Source organism: Antedon mediterranea, chromosome 8 (assembly GCF_964355755.1).
Source record: "Antedon mediterranea chromosome 8, ecAntMedi1.1, whole genome shotgun sequence".
Classification (NCBI taxonomy): domain Eukaryota; kingdom Metazoa; phylum Echinodermata; class Crinoidea; order Comatulida; family Antedonidae; genus Antedon; species Antedon mediterranea.
Window position 1 is genome coordinate 1,585,993 of NC_092677.1, and position 12,109 is coordinate 1,598,101.

The 12,109-nt window shown below is 32.5% G+C and overlaps 1 long non-coding RNA gene across 1 annotated transcript; it reads left to right on the top strand.

The window, feature by feature from the left end:
- Positions 1 to 7,360: 7,360 nt before the first annotated feature.
- On the top strand, positions 7,361 to 9,323 carry LOC140057481 (uncharacterized). The gene is made up of 4 exons (XR_011846951.1): positions 7,361 to 7,579; positions 8,029 to 8,159; positions 8,277 to 8,306; positions 9,094 to 9,323. It is a non-coding gene; the product is annotated as an uncharacterized lncRNA (long non-coding RNA).
- Positions 9,324 to 12,109: the final 2,786 nt, after the last annotated feature.

Here is a 12,109-nt window from a genome sequence, read left to right on the forward strand (position 1 = left end):
CGTACAGATAATAACCAAATGAATTCACTTTAGCATTAAATGTATGCAGCTTGAATTGTTTGAATGGAGGAAGGTGTACTAACAATGACGATGGTGATGAAATGTGCCAATGTCAGAACGGATTCTCGGGAGAAACTTGCCGCACAGGTAGGCCCTATGCAAATATGATTAATGTACCGAAGAAATCTATGTGTTGTATGTTGCATAGGCTTATTATAGAAACTATTGTTGTGAACAAAAAAAGTTTGTAGACACGAGTAGATAATGTTTAGTTTACACGGCTCCACAGCTTTTGCAGATCACCCGAATTTGTAATGCGTTATTTTCTAATTTTACAGTAATTGTACATTGCAAGTGCTACGAAGGGTTAACGAAAAAGTAAACGAAAACTTAGAAGACACTATATCGACTTTCATCACTGAGAAACAAAACACATAAAAATAGAGAGGTTGTAACCTTACAATTATAAAAAGCTTATGTATTGTTGGCGTTGGTTTATAAATATGCATATTAATTTACATATTAATATACTAGTTTTAATTTCAATTATTAAATTGTGACCCCCATTTAAAATTGCCAATGGCCAACCATATAGTGTAGGGAGTAGCAACATAAGTGTAAAATAGTATAATGTAACAACAATTGATAATAATAAGCAACAATGTAGTTTAGCAAGATTTACCAATCGATTGGTGTTTGGGTATTTTATTTTATTTCAGCTATCAGCAAGTAAGTTTGCCTAAAGGTAACCATCACAAGTTTGAAAATTACAACCACGATGAAGAAAACTATGTATAGTATAATGTTTAACTCCGATTGTGAATAGAGGAGACTAAATTGTGTATAAATGGTACTCTGAACTGGAGATGATGTATCTGTTTCTAACTTTAAATATGATGCAGGTGTTCTCTCCATGGTTAAATGTGTTCTCTCCATGGTTAAATGTGTTCTCTCCATGGTTAAATGTGTTCTCTCCATGGTTAAACGTGTTGTCTCCGTGGTTAAACGTGTTCTCTCCATGGTTAAACGTGTTGTCTCCGTGGTTAAACGTGTTCTCTCCATGGTTAAACGTGTTCTCTCCGTGGTTAAACGTGTTCTCTCCATGGTTAAACGTGTTCTCTCCGTGGTTAAACGTATTCTCTCCATGATTAAACGTCTTCTCTCCATTGTTAAACGTGTTCTCTCCATGGTTAAACGTGTTCTCTCCATTGTTAAACATGTTCTCTCCATGATTAAACGTCTTCTCTTCATTGTTAAACGTCTTCTCTTCATTGTTAAACGTGTTCTCTCCATGGTTAAACGTGTTCTCTCCATTGTTAAACGTGTTCTCTCCCAATCCGACCACTCTCTTTATAAAGAATACATTATTTCATCTCAGTCCCCAACCCCATCCAACAGCAAACAAAAATCAAACTATTTGTTTTAAATATTTGTCGTGTTTAATCTGAGACACACGCCCGTTGCCACATACGTTGGGAATCCTATTTGCATAACAACACACGCCATACCAAGCCGTCTCGTACAACTTCGATGACATATTAATTATCTTCTAAACACGTAACGAATTACTAATTCTCCCATCTAAAAGTATCCGTCAACCTAGTAAGTTAGTCGTACTAAATAACAAGTATTTTGTCCCTCAATCTATTGCCACTTATAATAAACATTTCTCACGATAATTTGCATACTCATGGAAAGAACACCTGTATCATAATAGGAAATATTAAATGAAATAGTTTTTATTTTATAATATAGTGAATCAACAGAGATTTTCTGATTTTTATTTGTATAATAAATTATTATACCAATAAAAGATGAATGAATGCCGTTGTAATGAACAAGAAACGCGCTAAGCACATATCAAAAGTAATATTTGGGTTGAGGGAAAATTAATATTAAGTTATCGTATTATTGGATAAAATTCTAAAGCCGCACTGTAGTCTGTGACAATAATCAAACATAAAAAAAACCGTTGTATTAAATATAAAATAGGTGTAAACAAAATCTGTGAACTTGTTTTAATGTTATACGTGCTCACTCTCATACTGATTCTGTATTCCAGCAATCGAGTACCGGTATAGCAAGAAACCAAAATGTGTTGCAGTGGCGTCGTCAAGGACTGGGGGCCGTCGGGTGCCAACAACCCCCACGTAAATCCAATGTCACTTCTATCATAATTTAGCCTAGACAGTCATTTTATTAGACCTACTGAGGAAAAATTCAGTCTGATTTCCGCCTCTACTTTTCTACAATATGCTTGCTTGCGATGTTCTAATTCAGAAAGGAAAGAGGGTCCAGTCTTAGCTAAACATATTAACAATGAATTTTCGGATTACTACTCAAATTAATCATTAATATTCCCAAATAATTTATCAAATTAAATCAAAGCCTAATATCCAGATAAAAAAAACACTTTGTTATTTCATTATTTAGCTAATTACCCGCTGCTGCTTTATAATAATAAAATCACCGGATCATTTTTTTTCCACCAATAATGTCAACAAATCTTGCTAGAAAACTTTTAAAGGGTACCGATTCGGAAAACTTGACCAAGGACCATATTTTAACAACGTATTAGGTATGTAGGCCTACATATGATTTCAGAACAATCACGAGATTACTAGAAATGTTCACGATTTGCCAGACTTTGCTAGAAAACTCATGACGTAAATTTTGCGATGCACCTGTGACGTCACAGCAATTAACGGCGACGGTTGTACGGCGAGCGCGTACGGCGATATCCTTAATCTCGAGATGGTTCTGAAATCATATGTACATCCCTAATACGTGTTGAAATATGGTCCTCTGCGGTCAAGTTGTCCTTTAAAGAGTTTTAGAAAAGTAAGATTTCTTTCCTTCAAATTGTTATCAACCATTATATAATTGATCATGTTTGAAAGTATCTTTTTACTCCATATTGAAGCCCATTTTAATTAAATAATTGTGTATATATTTCGACATAACGGCATCAACAATACCAGGTAATATTGAGGTTTATATTTGCCACGACCGAAATACGTCATGTTAATTCATTCATTGTGCAAACACTTCCTGATTTTAACAGCATGCGATCAACAGTTATGTTTTGTGTGTTGTTTTGAAGTCGAGTCGATGAATATTAATAATGTTTATTGTATTAGTCCGTTGAGTAAACGCGACGACCCAGATAGACAAAATACTTTGGACTTCTCAGAGTGATTTTTTTCTTGGGCTTATCCAATGCTGGTGTTTAACCACAGTGCAGTTACAGCCACCTAACTCATGCAGTAAGGTAATTGACGGTTTCTATAATAAAGACCGATTATATAGGCTAGGTTTACCCAGAGAATAACTCTTCCCTGGTTTACTATTTCCTAAATTATATTACAAACATAATCGTGTTTGTATGTTTCAAATTAATATACATCGATGAAAGATCAAAGAATTATAAGACCTATTCATGTTGAGGCTTAGTTATTATATCCGTGGCATTATGCTGCATTCAGTTGTTGAACGTTGGTGATAGGTAACTAACTTAAACCTGGATCTATAAAAACACATTATAATTAGTTTGGTGAGAAAACACACTTACGAATATTATGTTGGGTTTTATTGTTAAGCTCTGTTTACACTATCAAACTTTATATGTCAAAACAATGTGATATGCCCATATGAACATGATGATGTCATATCACTACCATATTTGTTGGGCATATCACCATCATATTTGTCAAACTAGTTTGATAGTGTTTTAGACAGAGCTTTAGATAACATGATAAAACCAGTGTATGTCACAGGTACAAAGTAATTTATGTTGTATGTTGCCGTTTAGGCGTGGGGAGTATAATACGTGTTCATTATTCATTTATTTTTTATTCCAATTTATAGGATGTGTATTTTCAATAGCCTGCCTACAGTATAACAGTATGTTTACAAAAATAAATGTGTGTTTCATCCTTATTAACGGTACGTTTATTGATGGAGCTACAATATAAACTTGTTCAATGGTTTAAGTAGAATAACATTTCGAAATACAGGTATATATTTCTTGATTGACAATAGTGGGTTGATTAGTAATAGTTACTGATTTTCATAACTAGACGTAAAGTAAGAGCTTATTAAAATGTGCACAATAAATTATTTAAATAATTAAAAATTGATTAATAATTTTCTCCTAGTTTTATTTAGCACATGTACTGGTGTTACTGTAACTATTGACAGCTTGGGAGATGTGATTGAAGGATCTGAAACGAAAACGATATGTAACTACAGTCCTACAACTGGTAGCACTGTTATCATATCATGGCGAAATGTCACAGGAGGGGCATCTGAATCTATAGCAACAACTATTGGGGGTGGAACTAAAACAGTGCAGCCTGCCTACAGTTCTATTTTTAGTCTCGATCCAAATGATGATAGACTTCTTGTGATTGCTAACACGTTACGTAGTTACAGAGGTGATTATGAATGTGAGGTTAATAATCTTGATAATCCTCCAATTGACACGGATGTAGTTACTCTGAATGTTATATGTAAGTTCATTTTATTGTGCAGGAACTATAATTATCTATCTTGTGAAATTCAGAAAATTATAAATAGGCATATTAACTGTATTTTGATTACTTTTATTGTTTCTTAAAATATATAAAATATAAGCTTCTAATTAAAAGTGAAATGATTAGGCCTAATAGTTTACTTTTTTGTGGTTTAGTTTACGATTGTGGCTATTAATCCCCTATTAATACGTAATGACTTATGTTGTTAGTTACTTGATATTTTTAGCATATTTAGTTACTTAGTACAACACTAGATATCATCTTTAATCAAATGTATGGGGTAGAACCGTTATGTCATCATTTGAGTATCTCATTCTTGACTTACAGATATAGAGGACCCAGTATTAAGTTTTACTACACCTATGAATGAGGGTGATCCAGTAGCATTGTCATGTGATGTTGTTTCTAAACCAAATTCTCAGTTAACATTTAAGAAGGATGGATCCATTTTACAGGTAGGAGGCTTGTCTACTTATAACCTCACCGCGGATCGGAACGATCAAGGGAGTTATACATGTGAGGCAAGTAACAGTGCTGGTACTAAAGCCACTGGTGTACAGGTTCTAGAGGTGTATTGTAAGTATGCGCCTCTATATCATTCAGATTTAACTAAAATCCTAAAGAACCATTTCTGCATTAAACTTTGTTTAAATTCTAATATAACTGTAATCTGGATTCTAATTTAACTGTAATCTATATATTATAATATAACTGTAATCTGGATTCTAATTTAACTGTAATCTATATATTATAATATAACTGTAATCTGGATTCTAATTTAACTGTAATCTATATATTATAATATAACTGTAATCTGGATTCTAATTTAACTGTAATCTATATATTATAATATAACTGTAATCTGGATTCTAATTTAACTGTAATCTATATATTATAATATAACTGTAATCTGGATTCTAATTTAACTGTAATCTATATATTATAATCTGTAATCTATAGATTGTAATTTAAATGTAATCTAGATTCCAATGTAACTGTTAATTGTATTAGTTTTGAATGTGTACTGTATTATCAAACTATAAAGATATAATGTGTGATGGAGGTGTGCTTGGGGTAAAAACAGCAATTTACCAAAAATAATAATTAAAGATTTTTTTTTCTAAAAACACAAACTCGAAAAATTATTCGCCATAAATATTTTTTAAAGATTTTTTTTTATAAATAAATATGCATTTCCAACAATAATTATTTAACGTTTAAATTAGTCGCTCCTGAAATTACACCACTAGAAGACATTGAAGTTTCCCGAGGAGAAACTGTTGTGATAAGCTTTGTCGTAGAGGCCAGACCAACTGCTAACTATGAATGGTTATCACAAGGAGCAACTGACATTGATAACGACCCAGAAACATTCACATTTGTTGCTTCAAACATCATTGGTGATGTGTATACTGTGACGTTGAATGCAAGTAATGAGGTGGCAGCAAGACAGAGTTCAGTACAAGTCACTGTTGTAGGTAAGATAAGGTATAACTGGTCTCTCAACAATGTATTCAAATACAAAAGTAATGTTTAAATTCAAATCAAATCTATATTTATTTTCATACAACAACGACTTTAATAATTATGATATAAGATTTTGTAATAAAACTTCATATTCCTCAATAAAAGTACCTTATTTCAACCATGGAGGAAATCTGTTCACTTTTAACGTAACATTAGATTTACTAGACCTAAGAAATGGAACTCACTTCCTAAAAACATCACAGATTTATCTACCAAACGCATTTGTATTTTAAAAAGATTGTCTATTTAAACTATAATGTTGGAAACGAATGACAATAAAGAACAGATTTTATTTATTTTTTTAGATTTAGTTTAGGCCTATTTTGTAGTGACGTTTGTGATGTACTTTTAGAAAACTGTGCTTCATTCACTATTTAGCAACTTTAATTTCGATATGAGATATGTTTTTAAAAAAATACAAATACTTGGGGAGGTATTAATAGCGATGTTAAATGTAGGTTATCCGTTAAAAGCGATAGTTTTGTTACGTTGCCTGTTTCTATAATCAAGTATCCTTTTTTTTTTCAGAAAAGAATACACAAACTGTAAAAGTAGAACCTGATACAATTAAAGTTGGTGAAAACGCAACGATGACGTGTAACTATACAGTTGATTTAGGAGATTCATTGCATCAACTTGACTGGTATAGAGCCGATGGTGACGGCAATCAAGTAGGCAATGTTCTAGTGTCTAAAACAAGAAAAACGGTAAATGGTCGTTATATATTGTCTACCGATAATGATCTTATAATAACCAATGTTGAAGTAAATGATGACGGTAACTATCTGTGCAGAATTGAAACAGTTCTAGGACTATATGCCAGTGACAACAATACACTTACAGTACAATGTAAGTACTTCAAAATTCGTCAGCTACTAAAACCTCCATATCCGTCAATTGTTTAGGCCCATATTCATGGATTGCCAAGTGAGACAGTCAATGCGTGTCACAGTACAAACACAAGATGCTCTTATCTGTTGTACAATGTATTAAAAAGTGGAGTTTAAAATGTTGTGAGCAAAATCTTGACATCTGAAAGGATATAAACACAGATTTGTGTATGCACAATTGACTATTGTATACTACTGGGTACTACTTGGGTGCTTAGCGTCAAATAATGTACGCTAATTAGACGAATAGTTTAAACACAAAAACCATATATTTTTAGACGAATAAGCCGAATTCTATTGACTGTACTAAAATTGTGGTATAAATTTCATTTTGAATTACAGACCTAGAAGAACCTGTTCTAAATCCAACCGATATATTCGTCAAGAAAACAAAAACGGCAACTTTCACATGTAATTTGCCGTCTGGTATTCCAACACCAATTAACATGACGTGGTTAAAATATTGCGACATATTAGATGTGTCTGATACAGATAAATATCCGCAATCTAGTACGACATTAATAATTAGTAATGTAAATGAAATAGATGAAGGGATTTATAAGTGTAGAGCTGAGAATGCTGCATACAGCGGAACGGAAGGACAACTTAGCAATACAGGTAAACTCTGTAAGTACAAAATGAAAGTTATCTATTAGTAATAATAGAACGAGACAATAAGCGAAGGAAATATGAAAGCGAGATAACTTGATTGGTGTTTAGTGGTGTTAGAATTGAGCTAATTTTGAGCTTTCGAATTGCGAAGACCGAGCCCTGTAATAGGACCAACAAAATAGACATGCCAATGTTAATTCCTTGTGCGCGGTGCTACACAAGTTTTTGTTTCTAGATCAAATTAGCCAAATCAATGCGTAGATCGTATTTCTATTTGTAAATTTATATTTTAAGTTAAGGGTGCTACAGATCAAAAACCTTTGCTTGTTTGTGGTTATCCTGTTTTTCACACTTTTATTTTTACTTTGTTTAATATTATTATATGGTTATGAAATTTTGTGTGAAAAACAAAGAATACTCAGACTGATCTGATGTAATGAAAACCACTGAATTTTCTTTCTTAGTTTTAAGCAGAGAAGATGAACATAAGCACTCAACTGGACTTGTTGTTGGAATGACGTTTGTCGGTGTGTTTATTGGCTGTATGTTAAGTCTGCTTACATTCTTCGTTATCAAAAAACTATGACCGGCAAAGGTACAAACAAGTTGAGATTAATTTATTTTACACTTTTTAATGTCTAACCATCACATTTATTTTATAGTAATTATGTGTGAGTCGCATTTTATAACAGTGTTCATTTGTTTGTTTAAGGTATCTTCAACAAGTGACAACCAATCTGGGGTAAGGAAAGAGCAAGTGATTGTTTCCATAATTCTTAAAATCACGCTTTAATATCTCATGTTTACCGTGAAATACATCATATTTTAATCTTTCTCTTTATATCAAATTACTATAACAACAATAGGAAACAATTACACACTTCATTGATATGTAATGATTGGATATCATTTGTAATTTAATTTACCTTTTATTTTGCTGGTACAACAATTCGCAATGCGTGATTTATTTGTAATCGTAATCCATAATGGTATATGCAAATATTCCATGTAAGTCAGGATGTGAATTGGTAGTTTGAATAAATAAATAACATAATGTCGTCTGCGCATGCCTAGTAGCATTATATATATTATTTGAAGGTTTTTTTTCACTCCTGAGGACGATCAAAGCACATTGATCGAAACGTGGAAAACTCAACAGTTCTTTTCAGAACTAATATACGTGGTGTACCGCAACATTTATATCAACATTATATATATTATAGTAATGCTATTTTTAAATATCAATTAAAATATCGTATAAAATAAAAATAGGAAGCCCATGAAAGAGAAAACAAAGGCATTATCGTTAGAATCGATGTCAGCTTTCAATCACACTCATTATTAGACCAAGCAGCACTACCATTTATAAAAAAAGACCTTATAAAATATTATTAACGTCATAATCGACACCTTATCGTCATCGATGCAATAAATATAAACCTAATGTGAAAACCGTTTAACAATCAGCGCAAAGCAATCAATATTATTTTCTTCCTCAAATTGTTATAATACATGTTATTTTATCCTAGGAATACACAACTTATATTGGTGAGATGAATCAAGGTACCAGTCACACGTACGAAGAGTTGCAGAAAAAGGATAAAAATCAAGTATACGAGAATGTAAAAGCTTAGAGAGAGAGAAAATAAATATAGTTTAATTTAAAATGTACAAAGAGAACATATCCAAACAATTAGACTAAATAGAACAACCTGTATTCAACAGCTTAGAAAACGGAAATCACAATGATAACTAACCAAACAACTTAGAAATAACGTATTACTCAGACATGAGTATATTTTGTGGCTACCTAACTGAATAAACCAATAGTCGTAATATTATAGTTACGATTCTAAAAGATTACATTTTCCTACACGATAATGAACTAGTCCACCCCCGAACCTCGTTCTATGTTTATATGTAGGCTATTGTTACACGTAAGCTTCCAACTTTAGAAATTGCTTACTGTTAGGCCAAATCATTATGTCTCATGTGCATTTTTTATGTTTTTGCGTTGTTATTAAAATTAATACATGGGACTTTTGAATGTGCATTAGCTTTGTTTCGTTTCGCCTTTATTTTCGCAATAACTGTATAATAATGAAATGATATAAAATAATAATTCGATATTTTTATTAGTAATAATCTTTGACGATGCAGCTAGAATTTTTCTAAAAAGATCATATAAAATAATTCTTAAATAAAAATAATGTTCTTTTAAAGCAAAACAATCTTACCTTCATTTAAAGGCAAAAAATCCAATCAATATCCAATAGTAATACATTCACAGGCAAACTGGTAAAATAAAATCCAATTAATATATCCACAAGCAAACTGTTAAAATAAAATCCAATTAATATCCAATAGTAATACATTCACAGGCAAACTGGTAAAATAAAATCCAAGTAATATATCCACAAGCAAACTGGTTAAATAAAATCCAAGTAATACATCCATAGGCAAACTGGTAAAATAAAATCCAAGTAATATATCCATAGGCAAACTGGTAAGATAAAATCCAAGTAATATATCCATAGGCAAACTGGTAAAATAAAATCCAAGTAATATATCCACAAGCAAACTGGTAAAATAAAATCCAAGTAATACATCCATAGGCAAACTGGTAAAATAAAATCCAAGTAATATATCCATAGGCAAACTGGTAAAATAAAATCAAAGTAATATATCCATAGGCAAACTGGTTAAATAAAATCCAATATATCCATTGGGTTCACCGGCAAACTGGTAAGGTAACATAAAAAGTAGTATATCCACCGGTAAAATGGTATAATATTGGCTTCTTGAATCCATTGACAAATCCACATACAAATTGTGAATAAAACAGACAGGCCGCTTAAATTACTATACCAACACACACAACTGGTAAGTAAATCTTAGTATTTAATTGTAGAAACCCTCACTGCTACAAATCATATTATAATACAATCTTACTGAGCATAACTTGAATCGAAGTACTGTACCGCTTGTTGGTCCTCTTGATTATGCTTACTGAAAATAACAAGGTAGACATCTGTTTATGCAAATGAACAACGCAGTTCGAATACTATAAAGTATGTTAACCTGAGAAACACTGGATTCTCTGTATATAAACGTTTGATGTGCAATGATCGTTTTCCAGTTTGTCTGCGGCCTTTTGCGGAAGATCGAAAATTATAGAGAAATCATGGTACACGCAGGATGGTCCACTATGATGAGGAAGGCATCGCCAAGACCTTCAACAATAATTAAAAACCTTTCTGACCTTTGATCCGAAATTCATAAACACCCTAGACCCCAAGTAGACATTAACTTATTATTTTAAGGGTATTGTATCTTAAAATAGTAAACTACACTTTCGGTACCCAATAAATTGTCTGGGGTGTCTCCTGAATTGGGGATGGCCGTAAAATGTATTTGGAGGAAAGTGTCTTGACAGTGTTTGATAGAGAATAGGGGTGTCCCTATAATAGGATGTCTCTTTAATATAGGTGTCATTTTAATAGGGTGTCCCTTTAATAGGTGTGTGCTTTTATTAGGGTGTCCCCTTAATCGGGTATCCCTTTAATAGGGGTGTGCCTTTAATATGGGTGTATTTTTAATAAATGTCATTTTAATAGGAGTGTCCCTTTAATAGGAGTGCCCCTTTAATAGGGGTGTCCCTTTAATAGGGGGTGTCCCTTTAATAAGGGGTGTCCCTTTAATAGAGGGTGTCCCTTTAATAGGGGGTGTTCCTTTAATAAGGGGTGTCCCTTTAATAAGGGGTGTCCCTTTAATAAGGGGTGTCCCTTTAATAGAGGTGTCCTTTTAATAGGGGGTGTCCCTTTAATAAGGGGTGTCCTTTTAATAAGGGGTGTCCCTTTAATAATGGTGTCCCAAAGGAGGGCTTCTACTGCACTAGCACATTGGCACTAGAAAGTTCCTGAGTGTTCTCACATTGATACATTCAAGAAAGTCAGGAGAGTGTACCGACTAGGTACATTTATAAATAAACCAGGAAAGACATTTCAGATAGCACGCGATACCGAATAAGAACTATTTTATTTGTTATATACGGTTATTTTTGGTTTAGTTGTTATAATTGGCATAAAGTGTCTTTTGTAAATGTGTCAAGGACAACGATCCACATGATACCTTATGAAAACAACAACAACAACGTTCATGTTTATTTATCACTAATTTCACAACAGTGTAATGGGGGACCAACTTGAAATGTAACAGTACAGTTGGTGTTTATTATTTCATTTTGATTATACAAATTTAATTATTCATGGATATTATATAAATATGTCAACGCTTTCATATTTTGCAAGCATAGTCTTGTCTTGTCTTTATTAATCTGAAAAAAAAAAACAAACAGAAATGCATTTTCACTGGAAAATGTCTTAATAAGTAAACATATATTACTACACAAGTAGTATTCAAGATTGCTTTCTTATGCTATTTTGTTAACTAAATGGAGTCCGGAACACATTAGCCTAATTCAAATAGTACCACAAATGTCTTGCAAGAGGCACTCAAAACAGACATTATAGCAAAGCAATTTGT